The 22,862-nt window shown below is 44.7% G+C and overlaps 1 protein-coding gene across 11 annotated transcripts in view; it reads right to left on the minus strand.

Moving 5' to 3' along the window:
• Positions 1-22,862, minus strand: part of eefsec (eukaryotic elongation factor, selenocysteine-tRNA-specific) — a 468,842-nt gene that overhangs the window by 148,605 nt on the left and 297,375 nt on the right. The window lies entirely within an intron of this gene.

Genomic DNA, 22,862 nt, shown 5'->3' on the forward strand with positions numbered 1-22,862 from the left:
CTCGAGTATTCTTGTTTTCAAAAAGTGCGTCGGGTGGATTTATTTGCTGAGTAAAAAGGACGATAGCTTGGGCATTTGAGGTAAAAAATTTAGACATGCGCATACATTTCTCCATAATCCAAGTTCCCTGATGCTCTCTGACGTGTCGCTATGCGCAGCGAAAGCTTCCCCGAGAAATAAAGACTTGCATTACTATAGCACCTTTCACGACCACCGGACGTTCCAAAGTGCTTTACAGCCAATCAAGTACTTTTTCTTTGAAGTGTAGTCACTGTTGTAATGTAGGAAACGCGGCAGCTAATTTGCACACAGCAAGCTCCCACAAACAGCAATGTGATAATGACCGGATCATCTGTTTTAGTGATGTTGATGGAGGGATAAATATTGTCCATTCAGCCCTCGAACCTGTTCCGCCATTCAATTAGATCATGGCTGATCTGTACCTTAACTCCATCCACCCGTCTTGGTACCATATCCCTTGATACCCTTTGCCTCACAAAAATATATTAATCTCAGTTTTGAATTTTTCAATTGATCCCCAGCCTCAACACTTTTTTGAGGAAGAGTGTTCCAAATTTCCACCACCCATTGTGTGAAGAAGAGCTTCTTGACATCACCCGTGAATGGCCTGGCTCTAATTTTAAGGTTGTTCCCATTGTTCTGGACTCGCCCACCAGAGGAAACAGTTTCTCTCCATCTACCTTATCATATCCTTTAATCAGCTTAAACACCAAAATTAGATCAACCCTTAATCTTCTATATACAAGGGAATACAAATAACCTGTCTGATCACTGGCCTGGGAGTAGGTTGTCCAGTGGCTGGCCTGGGAGCAGGTTGTCCAATCAATGGGCAGGGAGCAGGTTGTCCAATCAATGGCCGAGAAGCAGGTTGTCCAATGGTTGACCTGAGAGCAGGTTGTCCAATCATCTAGTTTGTTCATGATTAGCAGACTGCTTAAGAGAAACTAGTTGGTGAGGAAGGACAAAATGTGTGAAGAGGAATTGTTATTTTAATTCATTCTCGGGATGCGGGTGTCACTGGCAAGGCTGGCATTTATTGTCCATCCCCAATGCATTTCAAAGGAGTGCTTAAACGGAAAATGGTTCAGGTATTGAAAAAAAATGATGAATCAATAAAACCTGGTGAAGATCAGTTCAGATTCAAACCTACAAGAAGGGCAATTGGTGCCTTTTATAACAAAATGATTTTTTTCTACTTCCAAGCAATTGCCTTCAGCTGAAAGACTGGAGTTGATTAAAAACACACAGCCCTACAGACCCTACACCAAGCCCATCTGCACTCCATTTTAGGTGAGGTTTTCTGTATAATGACAACAGTTAATTCAGGAAATTACAAAGCACTTTAAAATTCCGTGCAAACCAGGTAGCCCCTCCACCTAACCAAGTGTTCATTCATTTTGAGGAGATAGCAAGAGGGAGTGGGGGAAAGGGCAGACAGGTTCCAAAGGCTAAGAACATAAGAATATAAGAAATAGGAGCAGAAGTCGGCCATTTCGCCCCTCGAGCCTGCTCCGCCATTTTATACGATCATGGCTGATATGATCATGGACTCAGCACCACTTCCCTGCCCTCTCCCCATCACCCTTTACTCCCTTATCGCTCAAAAATCTGTCTTAAATATATTCAATGACGCAGCCTCCACAGGTCTCTGGGGCAGAGAATTCCATAGATTTACAACCTCCGAGAGAAGAAATTTCTCCTCATCTCAGCTTTAAATGGTCGGCCCCTTATATTAAGATAATGTCCCCTACTTTTAGTTTCCTCTCTGCATCCATCTTGTTGAGCCCCCTCATTTTCTTATCAGTTTCAATAAGATCACCTCTCATTCTTCTGAACTCCAATGAGTATAGGCCCAACCTACTCAACCTATCTTCATAAGTCAACTTCCTCATCTCCAGAATCAACCGAGTGAACCTTCTCTGAATAGCCTCCAATGCAAGTTCCTTAAATACGGAGACCAAAACTGTATGCAGTACTCCAGGTGTGGCCTGACCAATACTCTGTACAGTTGTAGCAGGACTTCTCTGCTTTTATACTCTATTCCCCCTTGCAATAAAGGCCAACATTCCATTTGCCTTCCTGATTACTTGCTGTACCTGCATACAAATTATTTTATGTTTCATGCACAAGGACCCCCAGGTCTCTCTGTACTGCAGCACTTTGCAATTTTTCTCCATTTAAATTATTATTTGCTTTTCTATTATTCCTGCCAAAGTGGATAACCTCACATTTTCCCACATTATACTCCATCTGCCAAATTTTTGCCCACTCACTTAGCCTGTCTATATCCCTTTGCAGATTTTTTGTGTCCTCCTCACAATTTGCTTTCCCACCCATCTTTGTATCATCAGCAAATTTGGCTACATTACACTTGGTCCCTTCATCCAAGTCATTAATATAGATTGTAAATAGTTGACGACCCAGCACCGATCCCTGCAGCACCTGACTAGACACTGTTTACCAACCGGAAAATGACCCATTTATCCCGACGCTCTGTTTTCTGTTAGTTAGCCAATCCTCTATCCATGCTAATATATTAACCCCAACCCAGTGAAATTTTATCTTGTGCAGTAACCTCTTATGTGGCACCTTATTGAATGTCTTCTGGAAATCCAAATACACCACATCTACTGGTTCCACTTTATCCACCCTGCTCGTTACATCCTCAAAGAACTCCAGCAAATTTGTCAAACATAATTTCCCTTTCATAAAAGCTTGCTGACTCTGCTTGATTGAATCATGCTTTTCCAAATGTCCCGCGACTGTTTCCTTAATAATGGACTCCCGCATTTTCCCAACGACAGATGTTAGGCTAACTGGTCTATAGTTTTCTGCTTTTTGTCTGCGTCCTTTTTTAAATAGGGGCGTTACATTTGTGATTTTCCAATGCACTGGGACCCTCCCAGAATCCAGGGAATTTTGGTAGATTACAACCAATGCATCCACTATCTCTGCAGCCACTTCTCTTAAAACCCTAGGTTGAGTCGCATTTTTTTACCTAGTACTACTTCATTAGTGATAGTGATTGTATTAAGTTCCTTCCTACCTATAGCCCCTTGATTATCCACTATTGGAATGTTTTTAGTGTCTTCTACCGTGAAGACCTATACAAAATATTTGTTCAATGTCTCTGCCATTTCCCTGTTCTCCATTATTAATTCCCCAGTTTCATCCTCCAGGGGACCAACATTTACTTTAGCCACTCTTTTCCTTTTTATGTACCTATAGAAACTCTTACTATCTGTTTTTATATTTCATACTATTTACTTTCATAATCTATCTTCCCTCTCTATCATTTTTTTAGTCGTTCTCTGCTGGCTTTTAAAAATTTCCCAATCCTCTGGCCTCCCACTAGTCTTGGCCACATTGTAAGCCATTGTTTAAATTTGATACCATCCCTTATTTCCTTAGTTAGCCACGGATGGTTATCCCTTCTCTTAGTCTTTTCTTCTCATTAGGATATATTTTTGTTGCGAGTTATGAAATATCTCCTTAAATGTCTGCCACTGCTCACCAACCGTCCCATTCTTTAGTATATTTTCCCAGTTCACTTGAGCCAATTCTGCCCTCATACCTTTGTGGTCTCCTTTATTTAAGCTTAGTTTGAGAACCAACTTTTTCAATCAAGGCTAGTATTACCTTAAAAAACAAAATAGCTCTAGGAACAAAAAACGCTCTAATAAGCATCATTCAGAGACTATCTCCCCCATGTCCCTTGATCCCTTCTCTCTCCAGACATACATTGAATGACATAGCATTTGGCCCAACTGCTCTGTGCCAGTGTTTACTCCACCCCACTCTATCGACCTATCCTTTTATTCCTTTCTCCCTCATGTACTTATCTAGCTTCCCCTTAAATACATCTATGCTGTTCACTTGAACACACTTATCCTGCACTTTGCAGTGCAAAAGTGAGATAGGTGATGCCTCGATTTTAAAATTCTCATCCCTCCATGGCCTCGCCCCTCCCTATCTCTGTAACCTCCCTCAGTCCTACAGCCCTCCGAGATCTCTGCGCTCCTTGTACGTCCCCAATTTTAATCACTCCACCATGGCAGCCGTGCCTTCAGCTGCCTGGGCCCTAAGCTCTGGAATTCCCTCCCTAAACCTCTCCGCCTCTCTCTCCTCCTTTAAGATGCTACTTAAAACCTACCTCTTCAACCAAACTTTTGGTCACCTGTCCTAATATCTCCTTCTTTGGCTTGGTGTCAAATTTTGTTTGAAAACACACCTGTGAAGCACCTTGAGATGTTTTACTACGTTAAAGGTGCTATATCAGAGGGTAGCACTCATGCCTCTGAGTCAGAAGGTTGTGTGGGATCAAGTCCCCCGCCAGGAACTTGTAGCACAAAAAATCTAAGCTGACATTCCCAGTGCAGTACTGAGGGAGCACTGCACTGTCGGAGGTACCGTCTTTCGAATGAGTTGTTAAACCGAGGCCCCGTCTGCTCTCTCAAGTGGACGTAAAGGATCCCATGGCACTATTTCAAAGAAGAGCAGGGGAGTTCCTCCGGTGTCCTGACCAACATTTATCCCTCAATCAACATAACAAAAATAGATTATCTGGATATTATCACATTGCTGTTTGTGGGAGCTTGCTTGGGGTGCGTTAATTGGTTGCCGCATTTCCCACATTGCAACAGTGACTACATATCAAAAGTATTGCATTGGCTGTAAAGCACTTTGAGAAGTCCGGTGGTCGTGAACAGCGCTATATAAATCCAAGTCTTTCTTTTTTCGATATAAATACAAGTTGTTGTTGCTACGGACCTGAAAGTACGTCGGCTCTCAGGCGGAAAACCATGTGTGGGAGGAAGAGCTGCGCAAGGACACCAATCTATAATTAAATTCATTTTAAAAAGCAGAATTGTAAATGTGCACATTTCTACATAATAATCTATGTTTTAAAAAGCAGGCAGATTTTAAAGGTGCACCTTTTTAAATAAATTTTAAGAAGCGAAGGAATTGGAAATGAGTATATGTCTGTACAGTTATATCTATTTTAAAAAGCAAGGGGATAGTAAATTTGTACATTTCTATATAAGTAAATACATTTTAAAAAATAGGGTGCGGTGGAATTGTAAATATACAGATTGCTATGGAGCAGCAGGAATGAACTCACGGCAAGAAATCTCTCTCTAAATAAACTCAACCTTAGTGATTTTACTCCACACTTCTGTACTTGTACATCATTGACTCAATTCCCGAACATAACTGCCTTTCAACCATTCCTAGCAGCTCATGATGGAGCAGGGGGTAGGTGACGGAGGCGAGGGGGGGGCGGGGGGGAAGAGAGGAAGAATTAAAAATACAATAAAATGTAAGAGAGGATCTAGTTTCTTAAATCTAAACCTTTCAAGGTTATCTGATTAACTGGTAATAAAGCCCAACATGAAGAGAGCCACAGAATCCCAGGCCAGCAAAAAGCGGCCGTGCATTAAGAAAATTTCCACTGGAGAAAAGGCAGCTCAGGGGAGACAGTATCAAAGTTTTCCAGGATCGAAGAGATGTGGATAAACTTGGTCGAGGTAACGACAAACCCTTGTAAACTGGGGAGGATGGAATGGGGCTCAGGGAGGGGAAAGTGAGCAGGTAGTTTAGTTTTAAATAATTTACAGAGAGGGAGCGGGGGTGAAAGCGTGGAACAGACTGCCCAGCAAACACTGGAGGCAAAAAGTGTTAACAAATTAGAGAGAGAGTTGGATTTTTATTTTAAGTGAAAGAAGCAACTGAGGGATATAGGAGATTAAGAAGGTACGGAATTGTTGACCTTTGTGACTGTTGAGGACACCACGATGGTCAGCTCGACCAGGCTAAGATCCCCAGCATTGAAGCACTGACCACACTTGATCAGCTCCACTGGGCAAGCCACATTGTCCACATGCCAGACATGAGACTCCGAAAGCAAGCGCTTTACTCAGAATTCCTTCACGGCAAATGAGCCAAAGGTGGGCAGAGGAAACGTTACACGGACACCCTCAAAGCCTCCCTGATAAAGTGCAACATTCCCACTTAAACCTGGGAGTCCCCTGGGCAAAGACCGCCCTAAGTGGAGGAAGTGCATCCGGGATGGCGTTGAGCACCTCGAGTCTCATCGCCGAGAGCATGCAGAAATCAAGCGCAGGCAGTGGAAAGAGCATGCGGCAAACCAGTCCCACCCACCCTTTCCCTCAATGACTATCTGTTCCACCTGTGACAGGGACGGTGGCTCTCATATTGGACTGTTCAGCCACCTAAGGACTCATTTTAAGAGTGGAAACAAGTCTTCCTCGATTCCGAGGGACTGCCTATGATGATGATGAGGTCAATTCTGGACCTGTGTATCACTATCTATCGATAATAAATGGGAAATCTAATGCCTGTATGCAGGTTCCGTCAATGTTTTTCATTGTAAATTCCTGTATAATGGAAATTGCCTGTGTAAACTTGTCACTCTATAATGATAGCCTCCTGCCAGCGGTGTCAGTGTAGCACCTCCAGTGTCGGGAGGGCGCAATTACAGCAAAACATGTTGAGATAGGATGTCTCATTATAAATATGGACACAGATATTTACAATGGAAACATATCAAAATAAGGACATACTGCAAAGTGGGACTGAATTGTGTCTGCGAGTCTTGGTCCAATTAGCCCCCATTCTCTAACCCCACTTCACTTGAAAACTACATTTGATCTTGATAACTCTGTATACAATGCCATGGATGATTGACTGGCCTTCCGAAAGTTCTTCCACTTTCTTAACCTTGCTTTAACCTTTGCATGGTTTCATCTTAGCTATCCAATCATTCCCAGAGCACCTCCAGCAATGGCTTCTCTTCCTATTCCTGCACTGTTACCTCTATAGAATCCTACCACCTTAAACATTCACTCCCTCCATCACCGGCGCACCGTGGCTGCAGTGTGTACCATCTACAAGATGCACTGCAGCAACTCGCCGAGGCTTCTTCAGCAGCACCTCCCAAACCCGCGACCTCTACCACCTAGAAGGACAAGGGTAGCAGGCGCATGGGAACACCATCACCTGCAAGTTCCCCTCCAAATCACACACAATCCTGACTTGGAAATATATCGCCATTCCTTCATCGTCGCTGGGTCAAAATCCTGGAACTCCCATCCTAACAGCACTGTGGGAGTACCTTCACCACACAGACTTCAGCAGTTCAAAAAGGTGGCTCACCACCATCTTCTCAAGGGCAATTAGGGATGGGTAATAAATACCGGCCTTGCCAGCGACACCCACATCCCATGAATGAATTTTTAAAAAACAAGGATCTATCCTTGGGCCCCTTCCCTTCTTCATCCCTCTTCAAAGGGACCTTGGAGTGCAAGTCCACAGATCACTGAAGGTAGCAGGCCAGGTAGATAAAGTGGTTAAGAAGGCATATGCAATACGTTATTAGACATGGAATACAAGAGCAAGGAGGTTATGCTTGAACTGTATAAAACACTGGTTAGGCTGCAGCTGGAGTAGTGTGTGCAGTTCTGGTCACCATATTACAGGAAATATGTAATTGCACTGGAAAGGATGCGGAGGAGATTTACAAGAATGTTGCCTGGACTGGAAAATGCTGGCTATGACTGTTTTCTTTGGAACAGAGGAGGCTGAGGGGAGACCTGATTGAGGTGTATAAAATTATGAGGGGCCTGGATAGAGTGGATAGGAAGGACCTGTTTCCCTTGGCAGAGAAGTCAACAACCAGGGGGCATAGATTTAAAGTAATTGGGGGAACGTAGAGAGGAAATATGAGGGGAAATGTATTTACCCAGAGGGTGGTGGAGGTCTGGAATTCACTGCCTGAAAGGGTGGTAGAGGCAGAAAGATATGCATTTAAAGTGCAGCAACCTACAGGGCTACAGACCAAGAGCTGGAAAGAGGGATTAAGCTGGATAGCTCTTGGTTGGCCAGCGCAGACATGATGGGCCGAAATGGCCTCCTTCAGTGCTGTATATTTCTATGATTCAATAATCTACATGCTGCACCTCATTTGAAGGCGTGTATGCTGATGATGCCCAGCTCCATCTCTCCACCGCTTCTCTCATAAGAATATAAGAAACAGGAACTGGAGAAGGCCCTTCAAGTCTCCTCCTCCATTCAACGAGATCATGGCTGATCTTCTACCACAACTCCACCTTCCCGCACGATCCCCATATCCTTTAACTCCCTTAGTTCCCAAAACTTATCGACCTCGGTCTAGAATATACTCAATGACTGAGCATCCACAGCTCTCTGGGGTTGTGAATTCCAAAGATTGAGTGAAGAAATTTCTCCTCATCTCAGTCCTACATGGCCGACCTCTTATTCTGAGACTGTGACCCTGTGTTCTAGATTACCCAACCAGAGGAAACATTTTCTCAGCATTAACCCTTAGACCCTTAAGAATATTATGTTTCAAATATATCACCCCTCATTCTTCTAAACTCGAGGGAATATAGACCTAGTCTACTCAATCTCTCCTTATAGGGTAATCCCCTCATCCTTGGAACCAGTCTAGTGGACTTTTGTTGCACTCTCTCTATGGTTAGTATGCATTCTTGAGGTAAGTAGACCAGAACTGTACACAGTATTCCAGGTATGGCCTCACCAATGCCCTGTAAAATTGTAGTAAGACTTCTTTACTCTTATACTCTAATTCCTTTTAACAAAATCTAACCCCTTTGTAACAAAATCTAACATACCATTTGGTTTCCTAATTGCTTGCTGTACCTGCATGTTAACTTTCAGTGATTCGTGTACAAGGGCACCCAGGTCTCTCTGAACACCAAAATGTCCCAGTCTCTCACCATTCAACAAATATTCTGCTTTTTTGTTTTTCCTATCAAAGTGGATAACTTCACACTTCCACACATTGTATTCCATTTGCCATGTTCTTGCTGCTCTGTCAGCCTGTCTATATTTAATAAGAACATAAGAACATAAGAAATAGGAGCAGGAGTAGGCCATACGGCCTCTCGAACCTGCTCCGCCATTCAATATCATGGCTGATCTGATCATGGACTCAGCTTCACTTCCCCGCTCGCTTCCCATAACCCCTTATCATTTAAGAAACTGTCTATTTCTGTCTTAAATTTATTCAATGTCCCAGCTTCCACAGCTCTCTGAGGCAGCGAATTCTACAGATTTACAACCCTCAGAGAAGAAATTTCTCCTCATCTGTTTTAAATGGGCGGCCCCTTATTCTAAGATCATGCCCTCTAGTTCTAGTCTCTCCCATCAGTGGAAACATCATCTCTGCATCCACCTTGTCAAGCGCCCTCATAATCTTATACGTTTCGATAAGATCACCTCTCATTCTTCTGAATTCCAATGAGTAGAGGCCCAACCTACTCAACCTTTCCTCATACGTCAACCCTCTCATCCCCAGAATCAACCAAGTGAACCTTCTCTGAACTGCCTCCAAAGCAAGTATATCCTTTCGTAAATATGGAAACCAAAACTGCACGCAGTATTCTAGGTGTGGCCTCACCAATACCTTATATAGCTGTAGCAAGACTTCTCTGCTTTTCTACTCCATCCCCTTTGCAATAAAGGCCAAGATACCATTGGCCTTCCTGATCACTTGCTGTACCTGCATATTATCCTTTTGTGTTTCATGCACAAGTACCCCCAGGTCCCGCTCTCTGCATTCTCCTCACAGCTTACTTTCCCATCTTACTTTGTATCATCAGCAAACTTGGATACGTTACATTCAGTCCTTTCATCCAAGTCATTAATATAGATTGTAAATAGCTGAGGCCCAAGAACCGATCCTTGCGGTACCCCACTAGTTACAGACTGCCAACCCGAAAAAGTCCCATTTATTCCTACTCTCTGTTGTCTGTCGATTAACCAATTCTCAATCTATGCTAGTATATTACCCCCAATCCCATGAGTCCTAACTTTGTGTAATAACCTCCTCTGTGGCACCTTATCAACTGCTTTTTGAAAATCCAAATCCTCTTACTCATCCTACTAGTTACAGCTTCAAAATATTCTAACACGATTTCCCTTTCATAAAACCATGTTGACTCTGCCTAATCATATTATGATTTTTTTTAAGTGCCCTGTTACCACGTCCCTAATAACAGATTGTAGCATTTTACCTACTACTGATGTGAAGCTAACTGGCCTATAGTTTTTTCTCTTCCTCCTTTCTTAAAAAGCGGAGTTATGTTTACTACCTTCCAATCCTTGGGGACTGTTCTAGAATCTAGAGAATTCTGGAAGGTTAATACCAGTGCATCTACTATCTCTGCAGCATCCTCTTTTAAAACCCTAGGATACAGGTCGTCAGGTCCAGGGGATTAATCGCCACTCAGTCCCATTCATTTCTCCAGTACTTGTACTGATTTCTTTAAGTTTCTCATTCTCTATAGACCTTTGGTTCCCCATTATTTCCGTAATGTTTTTTGTATCTTCTACCGTGAAGACAGAAACAAAATAGTTGTTTAATGTCTCTGCCATTTCCTTACTGCCCGTTATAATTTCTCCTGTCTCTGCCTCTAATGGGCCCATGTTTACTTTCACTAATCGCTTCCTATTTACATACCTATAGAAACGTTAACAATCTGTTTTTATGTCTCTTGCTAATTTGCTCTCATATTCTTTTATCTCTTTCCTTATCAATTTCTTGGTCCTTCTTTACTGAATTCTAAAATTCTCCTAATCCTCAGGCTTACTACTCTCGACCTCTTCAATGCCCCCATGTGGTTAGCCTGCTTGGCTGACATCCAGTTATGAATGAGCCATAATTTTCTCCAGTTCATCATTGGCAAGACCGATGCCAATGTCTTTGGCCTCACCAAAAGCTCCATTCCCTTGCCACTGAATCCACACCCCTCCCTGGCCATTGTCGCAGCTTAAACCAGGCTGTCTGCAAACATGACATACTATTTAACCTTGAGTTGAATTTCCAAGCCCGTGTCCACTTCATCACAAAGTCCACCTGTTTCTACCTCTGTAACATTGTCCCTGCTTCAACCCACCTACTGCCCAAACCCTCATCCATTCCTTTGTCATCTTGAGATTCAACTGTTCCAATGCTCACTTGGCCAGCCTCCACCCTCCATAAGCTTCAGCTCATTTGAACCTCTGCTGCCAAAATCCAATCCCTCACCACCCCCCCACCGTTCACCTGTCACCTCTGTCGTCGCTAACCTACATTGGCTCCTGATCACCCAGGGCCTCAACTTTAAAATTCTAACTCAGTGTTCAAATTCCTTCATGGTCTCGTCCGTCACATTCTCTGTAACCTCCTCCAGCCCTACAACCCTCCGTGAATTCTGTATTCTACCAACTCTGGTCTCTTGTGCATTCTCAAATCCTTTCGTCCCTTCGCTCTATCATTGGTGGCCGCGCCTTCAGCAGTGCAAGCCCCAGCTCTGGAATTCCATTCTTACACCTCTCCCCCTCTCTCAGCCAAAGGTGGGCAGAGGAAACGTTACACCCTCAAAGCCTCCCTGAAAAAGTGCAACATCTTTACTGACACCTGGGAGTCCCTGGCCAAAGGCCGCCCTAAGTGGAGGAAGTGCATCCGAGAGGGCGCTGAGCATCTTGAGTCTCATCACCGAGAGCATGCAGAAATCAAGCGCAGGCAGCGGAAAGAGCGTGCGGCAAACCTGTCCCAGCCACCCTTTTCCTCAATGACTATCTGTCCCACCTGTGACAGGGACTGTGGTTCTCGTACTGGACTGTTCAGCCACCGAAGGACTCATTTTAAGAATGGAAGCAAGTCTTCCTCGATTCCGAGGGACTGCCTATGAATGAATAGTTTATAAATCATATCCTGTGTTTACATAACAGTCTGTGGCCTTAAAGAAACAAAGATTCACCTTAACAGCAGAATATTATAAATATTATAAACATGGCATGTGAGTCCCAGGTGGGCAGAGGAAACGCTTCAAGTACACCCTCAAAGCCTCCTTGAAAAAATGTAACATCCCCAAGACCGCCCAAAGTGGAGGAAAAGCATCCGGAAGGGCGCTGAACACCTCAAGTCTCTTCGCCGAGAGCGAGCTGAAGCCAAGCATCGACAGCAGAAGGACCCCACCCACCCATGCCTTCAACCACCATCTGCCCCACCTGTGACAGAGACTGTAGGTCCCGCATTGGACTCTTCAGTTATCTGAGAACTCATTTTTAGTGTGGATGCAAGTCATCCTCACCTCCAAGGGACTGTCTATGATGATCTCCCCTTTAAGACCCTTCTTAAAACCCACCTCTTTGGCCAAGCTTTGAGTCACCCCCCTTCTCCACTGCCCCTCCCACCCCCCCACCCTATTGGCTATTACCATCTTTGGCTCGGTGTCGATTTTTGTCGGATTACACCCCTTGGGAGGAATTTCTGTGTGCAAGGCACTGTATATATGCGCAAGTTGCTCTTGTTTGGGTTTTTGAATTTTTAAAAAGCTTGCAAAACAACAATAGGTTATACCTATATGGAAAGATTTAACAGGCTGGGGCTCTTTACTCTAGAAAGGAAAAGGCTGAGGAGTGACCTGACAGAGGTCTTTAAGATCATGAAAGGTTTTAACATAAGAACACAAGAATTAGGAGCAGGCCATATGGCCCCTCGAGCCTGCTCAGCCATTCAATAAGATCACGGCTGATCTTCTACCACAACTCCACATGCCTGCACTATCCCCATATCCCTTGATTCCCTTACTGTCCAAAAATTTCTCTCTCAGCCTTGAATATACTCAACAATTCAGCATCCACAGCCCTCTGGGGTTGAGAATTCCAAAGATTTACAAGTGAAGAAATTTCTCCTCATCTCAGTCCTAACTGGCCGACCCTTTACCCTGAGACTGATTCTAGATGCCCCAGCCAGAGGAAACAGCCTCTCGGTATCTACCCTGTCAAGCCCTGCAAGAATGAGATCACCTCTCATTCTTCTAAACTCCAGAGAATATATGCCCATATAGGTTTGATAGGGTAGGCGTAGAGAAGATATTTCCAGAAGAGGATTGTGTGGGAGACCAAAACTAGGAGTCCATAAATATAAGATAGTCACCAATAAATTAAATAGGGAGTTCAGGAGAAACTTCTTAACCCAAAGATTGGTGAGAATGTGGAACACCCTATCACACAGAGACGAATAGCATAGATGCCTTTAAGGGGAACCTAGATAAGCACATGAGGGAGAGAGGAATAGAAGGCTTTGCCATTAGCGTGAGATGAAGAGAGGTGGGAGGAGGCTCGTGTGGAGCATAAACACCGACATGACCCAGTTGGGCTGTTTCTGTGCTGTACATTCTATGTAATATGTAATTTATTTCCTGAATGAATGCGGCTAATTTCTCTACAACCACAATGGTTCACAATACCTGCTGTGGAAAGTCGGAGGCTTGGATGACAGCAGCTGGAAGGTCTTGGGCCAGGGATTCCCAGGTTCCGGTGGGGATGTTACACTTTATCAAGGAGGCTTTGAGGGTGTCTTTGAAGCGTTTCCTCTGCCCACGTGGGGCTCGCTTGCCGTGTAGGAGTTCTGAGTACAGCATTTGCTTAGGGAGTCTCGTCTTGGGCAATCCGGATGATGTGGCTGCCCAACGGAGCTGGTCGAGTGTGGTCAGTGCTTCGATGCTGGGGATGTTGGTCTGAGCGAGAACATTGGTGCGTCTATCATCCCAGGGGATTTGCAGAATCTTGCGGAGGCAGCGCTGGTGGTACTTCTCTAGTGATTTGAGGTGTCTGCTGTATATAGTCCATGTCTCTGGAGCCATATAGAGGGCAAGTATCAATACTGCCCCGTAGACCATGGGTGGTTCTAGATTTGAGGTCCTGATCTTCAAGCACTCTCTTCCTCAGGTGACTGAAGGCTGCGCTGGCACACTGAAGGCGGTGTTGGACCTCGTCATTGATGTCTGCCCTTGCTGATAGTAGACTCCCGAGGTATGGAAAATGGTCCACGTTGTCCAGGGCCGTGCGGTGGATCTTGACTGGAGGGGCAGTGCTGTTTGGTATGGGCAGGTTGGTGGAGGACTTTTGTTTGACAGATGTTTAGTGTAAGGCCCATGCTCTCATACACCTCGGTGAAGGCCTTGCCGATGGCTTGGAGTTTGGCCTCCGAGTGTGCGGAGATGCAAGCGTCGTCTGTAGTTCGATGACAAAGGATGGGACTGTCTTGGATCTAGCCTGGAGTCGATGTAGGTTGAACAGGTTCCTCTTGGTTTCTATGGTTTAGCTCCACTCCAGCAGGGAACTTGTTGATATCTCACTGTAAGGAGCTTGCTGCGCACAAATTGGCTGCTGCATTTTCCACATTACAACAGCGACTGCACTTCAAAAAGTACTTCATTGGCTGTAAAATACATTGGGACGTCCAGTGGTCGTGAAAGGCATTGTAGAAATGGAAGTCTTTATTTTTTAAAGCTATTGGAGCTATCTGAGCAGCTTCATTAATGTAATATTAGAGTTTTCTTCAACATTATGATATGTGATTGTAAACTTTAATTAAAAAAAAATGGCTGCTCCAAGAAGGAAGGAATTTTCCTGGACCTGCCAGCACACAAAGGGTTAAAGGGCTTTGAGAATGTTTTGGGGGCCAGAGACACATTAATCAGTTATTTATTGTAAAAAAAGTTGGTCTGAAATGGTTTTAATTAGAAATACTTCCAGGAAACTAACATCCGGTGCCATTTAACCACAAGGCTTTCACAACGACTAAAAAAGCCTTTGAAGGGGAAGTTCAGTTGTTGCATTTTGAACCTACCCTGAATAAAAATGTGTGTGGGGTAGGGGTAATATGCGTGGTGACACAGAGAAAAGAAAAATAACAAACAAAAAATGCTCCTTCCCCGCAAACCAAGGCAGACACGACACTCGTCCCACACAGGGATTTGAACTGTACTTATAATCAGCGCCATGGTTTGATTTACATAAACATTTGCCAGAAGTCAATAAGAAAACTTGCCCTTACACGGCGTCTTTCACGATATCACAAAGCGCTTTACAGCCAATGAAGTACTTTTGAAGCGCAGTCACCGTTGTAATGCAGGAAACGCGGCAGCCAATTTGTGCACAGCAAGCTCCCACAAACAGCAATGAGATAAATGACTGGATAATCTGCCGGGTGAGGGATAAAGATTGGCCAGGACACCCCTGCTCTTCTTCACAATAGATTTCATGTGAAATGAAGAGAGGGTGCAGTCACACTTTAAGGGGTTTTTCAAAAACACAAGTGCATCGCTCCTTTATTCTTGATCGTGAGCTCTTCCTGGAGAATTCCCGCAAACCATCCTCTGCCGAACTGGTCCCTCGTTGCAACACGGTTTTGTAAGACTCCCAAAAGTAGCATTGGGAAAGAGGAGCGAATGCAAGGCCTTTCTTTAACTTATATTAAACACTCGGTTTAGCCTAACCCAGCTAAGATGTTTTTAGATATAACTCTTGACTTGATTTCACATGCAGTGATATTGTTTTCTATTGACCACCTATTCATCTGCACCAAAAAAATTCTTTATAAAATACATTTTATTTACAAAAAGTACGCCCTTTATTCCTCATACATTACATTTCGGCCTTTTTTTCATCCACATGGGTGACAACTCTCTTCAGACCCGAGATCAGCCGATAGCACTCAGCTCTACCTTGCCATAATTTCTTTGAAATTCTGTGCCCCAGAGGGTTGTGGATGCTGAGGCGTTGAGTCTATTCACGACTGAGATCGATAAGATTTTTGGAGTCAAGGGGAATCAAGGGATATGAGGATCGGGCGGGAAAGTGGAGTTGAGGTCGATGATCAGCCATGATCTTATTGAATGTCAAGGGCAGGCTCGAAGGGTCTTGCCAGCGACGCCCACATCCCAGGAATGAATGAATTTTTTTAAAAGGCTGAACCAAACTGAACAAAACCTTAAGTATCCTATTCAATCCAGGGCTGAGTTTCAAATGCTCAAATTCTAATCATCACCAAGGTCCATGGGCCTCTACCAATGCACATCAATTTAAATTCCCTACGTGGCTCGCTTCTCATTGCTGTTTGTGGGAGCTTGCTGTGCACAAATTGGCTGCCGCGTTTCCTGCATTACAACGGTGATTGCGCTTCAAAAGTACTTCATTGGCTGTAAAGCGCTTTGTGATATCGTGAAAGACGCCGTGTAAGGGCAAGTTTTCTTATTGACTTCTGGCAAATGTTTATGTAAATCAAACCATGGCGCTGATTATAAGTACAGGAGAACCTCGGCCCAGCATCACCAGCAGCCTCCTCACCCTAGGACGTGGCTGCTGTCTCTGGTGTCTTGTAGGCCGAGCCCATCGCTGTGGCCAGTGCTGCTCCTACTCAGGTCAGGCTCAGGTTTGCAGCCACGGCCTCACTTAGGGGAACCAGCCACCTCGATCCCACGCTCTGGAACTCCTCTCGACCTCCCTCTTCTCCTTTAAGACCGGGAATGTATGCACCTGTGAGTATGCTCACAGGGTTGTAGAGCTGTTGAAAAAAGGGTACTTGAAATGTATTTGGAGTGTCCCCACCGCCGCCCGCCCGCCTCCCCCCCCCCCGGCTTTAATCAGGGGGCACTTGATTTAATGTTTATTTTGTTTTCTACAAAAATAGTTGTAGAGCTGTTGAGTTGGGAGTGGCTTAGCCAGTCAGGCAATGTTCACAAGACTCAATAAAACTCCAGCCAGTTGGGTTCCGGGGATCCATGATGAGGTATGCAGTTGTGAGCCTGATGGATGAACTGGTAATGTGTAGTATGATTGTTAAACCTTTGCTAATAAAACAACTAGTTCTGAATAGCAATGTGTTATTATGAATTCTTAAGCAAAGAACCTATGAAGCAAATATATTACCAAGCCCCTCCTCATATCCCCTTTGGCCACTGTTTTTGATCGTGCCAGTGTGAAGTGCCGAGGGACGGTTTTCTAGGTTGAAGATGCTATAAGTAGATACAAGTTGTTGTCAGATGTTTGCACTGGGGAAATGAAACACTTTCTACTTTGAGCACACAGTATCAGCACCCAGCCCTCCCAGGCCAGTTACAGTGCGGTTACATGTAGAGTAAAGCCCTTCCTCCAGAGCCCTGCAATTTTTTCCTTTTCAAGTTCAAGTCCAAATCCCTTGTGAAAGGTGGGAGTAATTGCTGAAGTATTTAACCACTATTTACGTATATAAAATCATGCAGGGCCTAGATAGAGTGGATAGAAAGTGTTATGTCTTGAATAAAGAATCTGACCAGATACTGTAAGCTCAAAGTAATGTGTGACCATAGTCCTTTATTACAGGTCTCCAGAGTGCCTCTCCAGCCTGTGAGGCCTCCTTATGTACAGGTGCCCCCAAGGGATTGTGGGATCCCTTGGGACTCCAGGGGATGAGCCCTCTGGTGGTTAAACAAGGTATTTACAGGTTTACATATATAACAGAAAGGACTTATTTCCCTTAGCAGAGGGGTCAATAACTAGTGGGCATAGATTTAAAGTAATTGGTAGGAGGATTGGTGGGCAGTTGAGGAGAACTTTTTTCACCCAAGGATGGTGGGGGTGTGGAACTCACTGCCTGAAAGGGTGGTAGAGGCAGAAACTCTCATCACATTTAAAAAGTATTTAGATATGCACTTGAAGTGTCATAACCTACAGGGCTACGGATCAAGAACTGGAAACTGGGATTCGGCTGGATAGCTCTTTGTCGGCTGGCACGGACACGATGGGCCAAATGGCCTCCTTCCGTGCCGTAAATTTCTATGATTCCCTTAACTGTGTGCCAACAATGCACCTCAGCCCACTGTCCCCTACTCCGCCAGTATGGTATTTTCCAGTTACCACACCAGCCATCCGCAGACTCTGAGTGAGATTGATAATTTAGCTGACGCTGGGGGAAGCAATTGAAGATTTGAAAACTGAGATGGATAGATTATTGTTAGACATGGGTATTAAGGGTTAAGTAACTAAGGTGGGTAGATGGAATTAGGTCACAGATCAGCCACGATTTAATTGAATGGCAGAGCAGACTTGAGGGGCTGAATGGCCTCCACCTGTTCCAATCTTGGTATTGCAAAGTCCCTTCACATTGGATCTTTACAGCTAGCAGACTTTCATTGCTTAGGTTTGAAAGGGCATGGGAAACCCAGAGCAAGATAGCAAGTAGTTCCCAATTTAATATCAACCCCCTTTAAACGTCACTCAACAATTATGCTCAACACCCTCAGAGCAAGAGAAGTACTGCTTCCGCCCATGCAAGTTATACAGCATCAACAACACAGAAACAGGCCATTCGGCCCAACAGATCTGTGCCGGTGTTTATGCTCCACACGAGCCTCCTCCCACCCCTCTTCATCTCACCCCATCAACATATCCCTCTATTCCTTTCTCCCTCATGTGCTTATCTGAACAGTGTCAGTTGTGGCTCAGTGGGTAGCACACGCGCCTCGGAGTCAGAAGGTTGTGAGCACATAAATCTAAGCTGACACTCCCAGTGCAGTACTGAGGAAGTTCTGCATTGTTGGAGGGGCAGTACTGAGGGAGCGCTGCATTGTCGGAGGGGCAGTACTGAGGAAGCACTGCATTGTCGGAGGGGCAGTGCTGAGGGAGCACTGCACTGGCAGAGGGGCAGTACTGAGGGAGCGCTGCATTGTCGGAGGGGCAGTACTGAGGGAGCGCTGCATTGTCGGAGGGGCAGTACTGAGGGAGCGCTGCACTGTCGGAGGGGCAGTACTGAGGGAGTGCTGCATTGTCGGAGGGGCAGTGCTGAGGGAGCGCTGCACTGCAGTACTGAGGGAGTGCTGCATTGTCGGAGGGGCAGTACTGAGAGCGCGCAGCATTGTCGGAGGGGCAGTACTGAGGGAGCGCTGCATTGTCAGAGGGGCAGTACTGAGGGAGTGCTGCATTGTCAGAGGGGCAGTGCTGAGGGAGTGCTGCACCGTCGGAGGGGTAGTACTAAGGGAGCAATGCACTGTCGGAGGGGCAGTACTGAGGGAGTGCTGCAGTGTCGGAGATGCCGTCTTTCGGATGAGACACTAACTGAGGCCCCGTCTTCTCTCTCAGGTGGACGTAAAAGATCCGATGGCACTATTTCGAAGAGGAGCAGGGGAGTTATACTCGTTGTCCTGGCCAATATTTATCTCTCAATCAACATAACAAAAACAGATTATTTGGCCATTATCACATTGCTGTTTGTGGGTAAATTGGCCACGTTTCCTACATTACAACAGTGACTACACTCCGCAAGTACTTCATTGGCTGTAAAGCGCTTTAAGACGTCCGGGGGTCATGAAAGGCGCTTTATAAATGCAAGTCTTTCTTTCTTCTTTCTTTCTATCTATCTGGCTTCCTCTTGCATGCTACATTCTGGCAGTCTGACGAATTAATTCATCAACTTGTCAAAAACCATACTGGAATCCCTGATCCCGTTGTAAAAATAAACACACGGGCATTAATTTCTGACACTGGATCAGATATTAGCAAACTTTACACATAAGGGAGTATAATTATTACACAAAAGTTCATATCAACAGAATGAAGCATACAGAAACACAAACATTTATATATTGAGGATGTGATGATGGACTCAGTACAAATACAGCTGAGCGAGTTATTTCTTTTGAAACACACTACTGTGCAGAGTTTTGGTCTCCTTATTTGAGGAAGGATAAACTTCCCTTGGAGGCGGTGCAACAAAGGTTCACTAGACTGATTCCTGCGATGAGAGGGTTGTCCTATGAGGAGAGATTGAGTAGATTGGGTCTCTACTCTCTGGAGTTTAGAGGAATGAGAGGCGATCTCATTGAAACATGTAAGATTCTGAAGGGGATTGACAGGGTAGATGCTGAGAGGTTGTTTCCCCCAGCTGGAGAGTCTAGAACTAGGGAGCACAGTCTCAGGTTAAGGGGTAAGTCATTTAAGACTGAGATGAGGAGGAATTTCTTCACTCAGAGGGTTGTGAATCTTTGGAATTCTCTTCCCCAGAGGGCTGTATATACTGAGCCATTGAGTATATTCAAGGCTGAGATCGCTAGATTTTTGGACTCTGAGGAATCCAGGGATATGGGGATCGGGCGGGAAAATGGAGTTGAGGTCGATGATCAGCTGTGACCTTATTGAATGGCAGAGCAGGCTCGAGGGGTCGTGTGGCCGACTCTTGCTCCTATTTCTTACGTTCTTATGAAACAACTGATGGCCCAGTGTGCAGAAGCATCCCTGGCTGCAGTACTCAGTCATGTAACTTGGAATCCCAGGTTTGATTCTCAGGCTATACTAAATTAGTTGCTCTCAGTTAGGAGGCAGCAAACGCCACTTTAGTTGTCTTAGCACCGTAACTAATTCAGCCAGTGACTGAACGAGTGACCCTCAGATCTGTCCAACCCAGTGACACGCCAGACATTGCCTTGATCCATTAGGCCATAGGGGAGAGACAGACTGAGCCATAGAGGATTTCAGAGAGATGGATCATGCCGCAAAGGATTTAGAAGAGAGATGGATTGGGAAGTAGAGGATTTAGGAGAGAAATGGACTGAAAAGTAGAGGATTTAGGAGAAAGATAGATCGTGCTGTAAAGGATTTAGGAGAGATGGAGTGAGCCGTAAAGGAATTAGGAGAGCTATGGACCAGTAAATTGAATTATGACTGATGACATCATGTCATCTAAATGACCGATGACATCATGTCATCTAAATGACCATATCAAGAAAAAGAAGTCAGTTAATAGTCAATCAGCTATAAGTGGCTAACCTGGCTAGGTGTTAATTGCTATGGCTGGCTGTTGACTGACTAGTTGTAACTAGGGTTTGGGTAAAATCATATTCTTTTTATATACAGAAAAGTCTATTTACTCAACAAAGAGAGTCTATTTAAACACAGTCTGTACAAATTACAGCAAACAGAACTCATAACTGCAAGTACAGCAACGTCTCCTGATAAAAGCAGGGTGATTTCGCCAGCAAAATGCAGTGAGTGAAGGATAGTTACAGTTGCAAATTCTGTGGGTAAAATCAATCCCAGTCACTTACAGCATTCTGGTCTCCAGGTGTGATTGACAGGGGAATTACCCAATCAGAGAATCATAGAATGGTTACAGCACAGAAGGAGGCCATTTGGCCAGTCGAGCCTGTGCCAGCTCTCTGCAAGAGCATTTCAGCTACTCAAACTCCCCCACCCTTTCCCCATAGCCCTGCAAAATGTTTTCCTTCAGGTACTTAAACAATTCCCTTTTGAAAGCCACCATTGAGTCTGCCTCCACCATCCTTTCAGGCAGTGCATTCCAAATCCTAACCACTCGCTGCGTAAAAAAGTTTTTTCTCATGTCGCCTTTGGTTATTCTGCCACTCACCTTAAATCTGTGTCCTCTGGTTCTCGACCCTTCCGCCAATGGGAACAGTTTCTCTCTATCTACTCTGTCCAGACCCCATCATGATTTTGAACACCTCTATCAAATCTTCTCTCAACCTTCTCTGCTCTAAGGAGAACAACCCCAACTTCTCCAGTGTATCTACGTAACTGAAGTCCCTCATCCCTGGAATCATTCTTGTAAATCTTTTCTGCACCCTCTCTAAGGCCTTCACATCCTTCCTAAAGCGCGGTGCCCAGAATTGGGCACAGTACTCCAGTTGAGGCTGAACCAGTGATTTCTAAAGGTTCATCATAACTTCCTTGCTTTTGTACTTTATGCCTCTATTTATGAAGCCCAGGATCCTGTATGCTTTTTTAACCACTTTCTCAACCTGCCCTGCCACTTTGAACGATTTGTGCACATATACCCCCAAGTCTCCCTTTAAGATTGTACATAAGAACATGAGAATTAGGAGCAGGATTAGGCCATATTGACCCTTGAGCCCGCTCCACCATTCAATGAGATCATGGCTGATCATTGAGCTCAACTCCATTTTCCGCCTGATTTCCATATCCCTTGATTCCCCTAGACTCCAAAAATCTATCGATCTCAGCCTTGAATATACTCAAAGACTCTGCATCCACCACCTTCTGGGGCAGAGAATTCCAAAGATTCACAACCCTCTGAGCAAAGAAATCTTTCCTCATCTTGGCCTTATATGGCCAACCCCTTATCCTGAGACTATGCCCCCTGGTTCTAGACTCTCCAGCCAGGGGAAACAACCTCTCAGCATCTACCCCTTCAATCCCCCTCAGAATCTTGTATGTTTCTTGTATGCACTCTTTAGTTTATAATGCCTCTCCTTGTTCTTCCTACCAAATGTATCACTTTGTACTTTCCTGTGTTATCATCTCGATTCTGGACGGGACTTGTGGTGACACTACATGCAGCCTCTTTTTCTATAACTGGGAAGCTCCGTGAACAAAAAATAATTTCTTCTCGACTTTCCTTCCCTTTCAAAGGAGAAGTCTTTGAAAGGTTTGCCTGCTGGGAGAACAACACAGGGCAGAGTCAGGAGTGAGCAGGCCAGACATGGCGGCTGGTATTAAGTGGTTATCAAGCCTTGCTTTGAAGTATCCTAGCCTGCTGAAACCTGTTGCTGTGAGCAAATAATGACCCCAACAATCCCAAATACACCACACAATGCTGGATATTTTTTTTATATTATAAATACCGCCGGGAAAGATAACACAAGCACATAAGTAATGGGCATGGGAACACCATCACCTCCAAGTTTCCCTCCAAGTCACACACCATCCTGACTGAGAAATATATCGCCATCGTCACTGGGTCAAAGTCCTGGAGCTCCCTCCCTAACAGCACTGTCGGAGTACCTTCACTACACGGACTAGAGAGGTTCAAGAAGGCAGCTCACCTCCATCACCTTCTCGAAGGCAATTAACGACGGTCAATAAATGCCAGCCTTGCCAGCGATGGCCACATCTCAGGAACCAATTAAAAAAAATAAGAATTAGGAGCAGGAGCATGCCATACGGCCCCTCGGGCTTGTTCTGCCATTCAATGAGATCATGACTGATCTTCAACC

This window comes from Pristiophorus japonicus, chromosome 12, assembly GCF_044704955.1.
Source record: "Pristiophorus japonicus isolate sPriJap1 chromosome 12, sPriJap1.hap1, whole genome shotgun sequence".
Classification (NCBI taxonomy): domain Eukaryota; kingdom Metazoa; phylum Chordata; class Chondrichthyes; family Pristiophoridae; genus Pristiophorus; species Pristiophorus japonicus.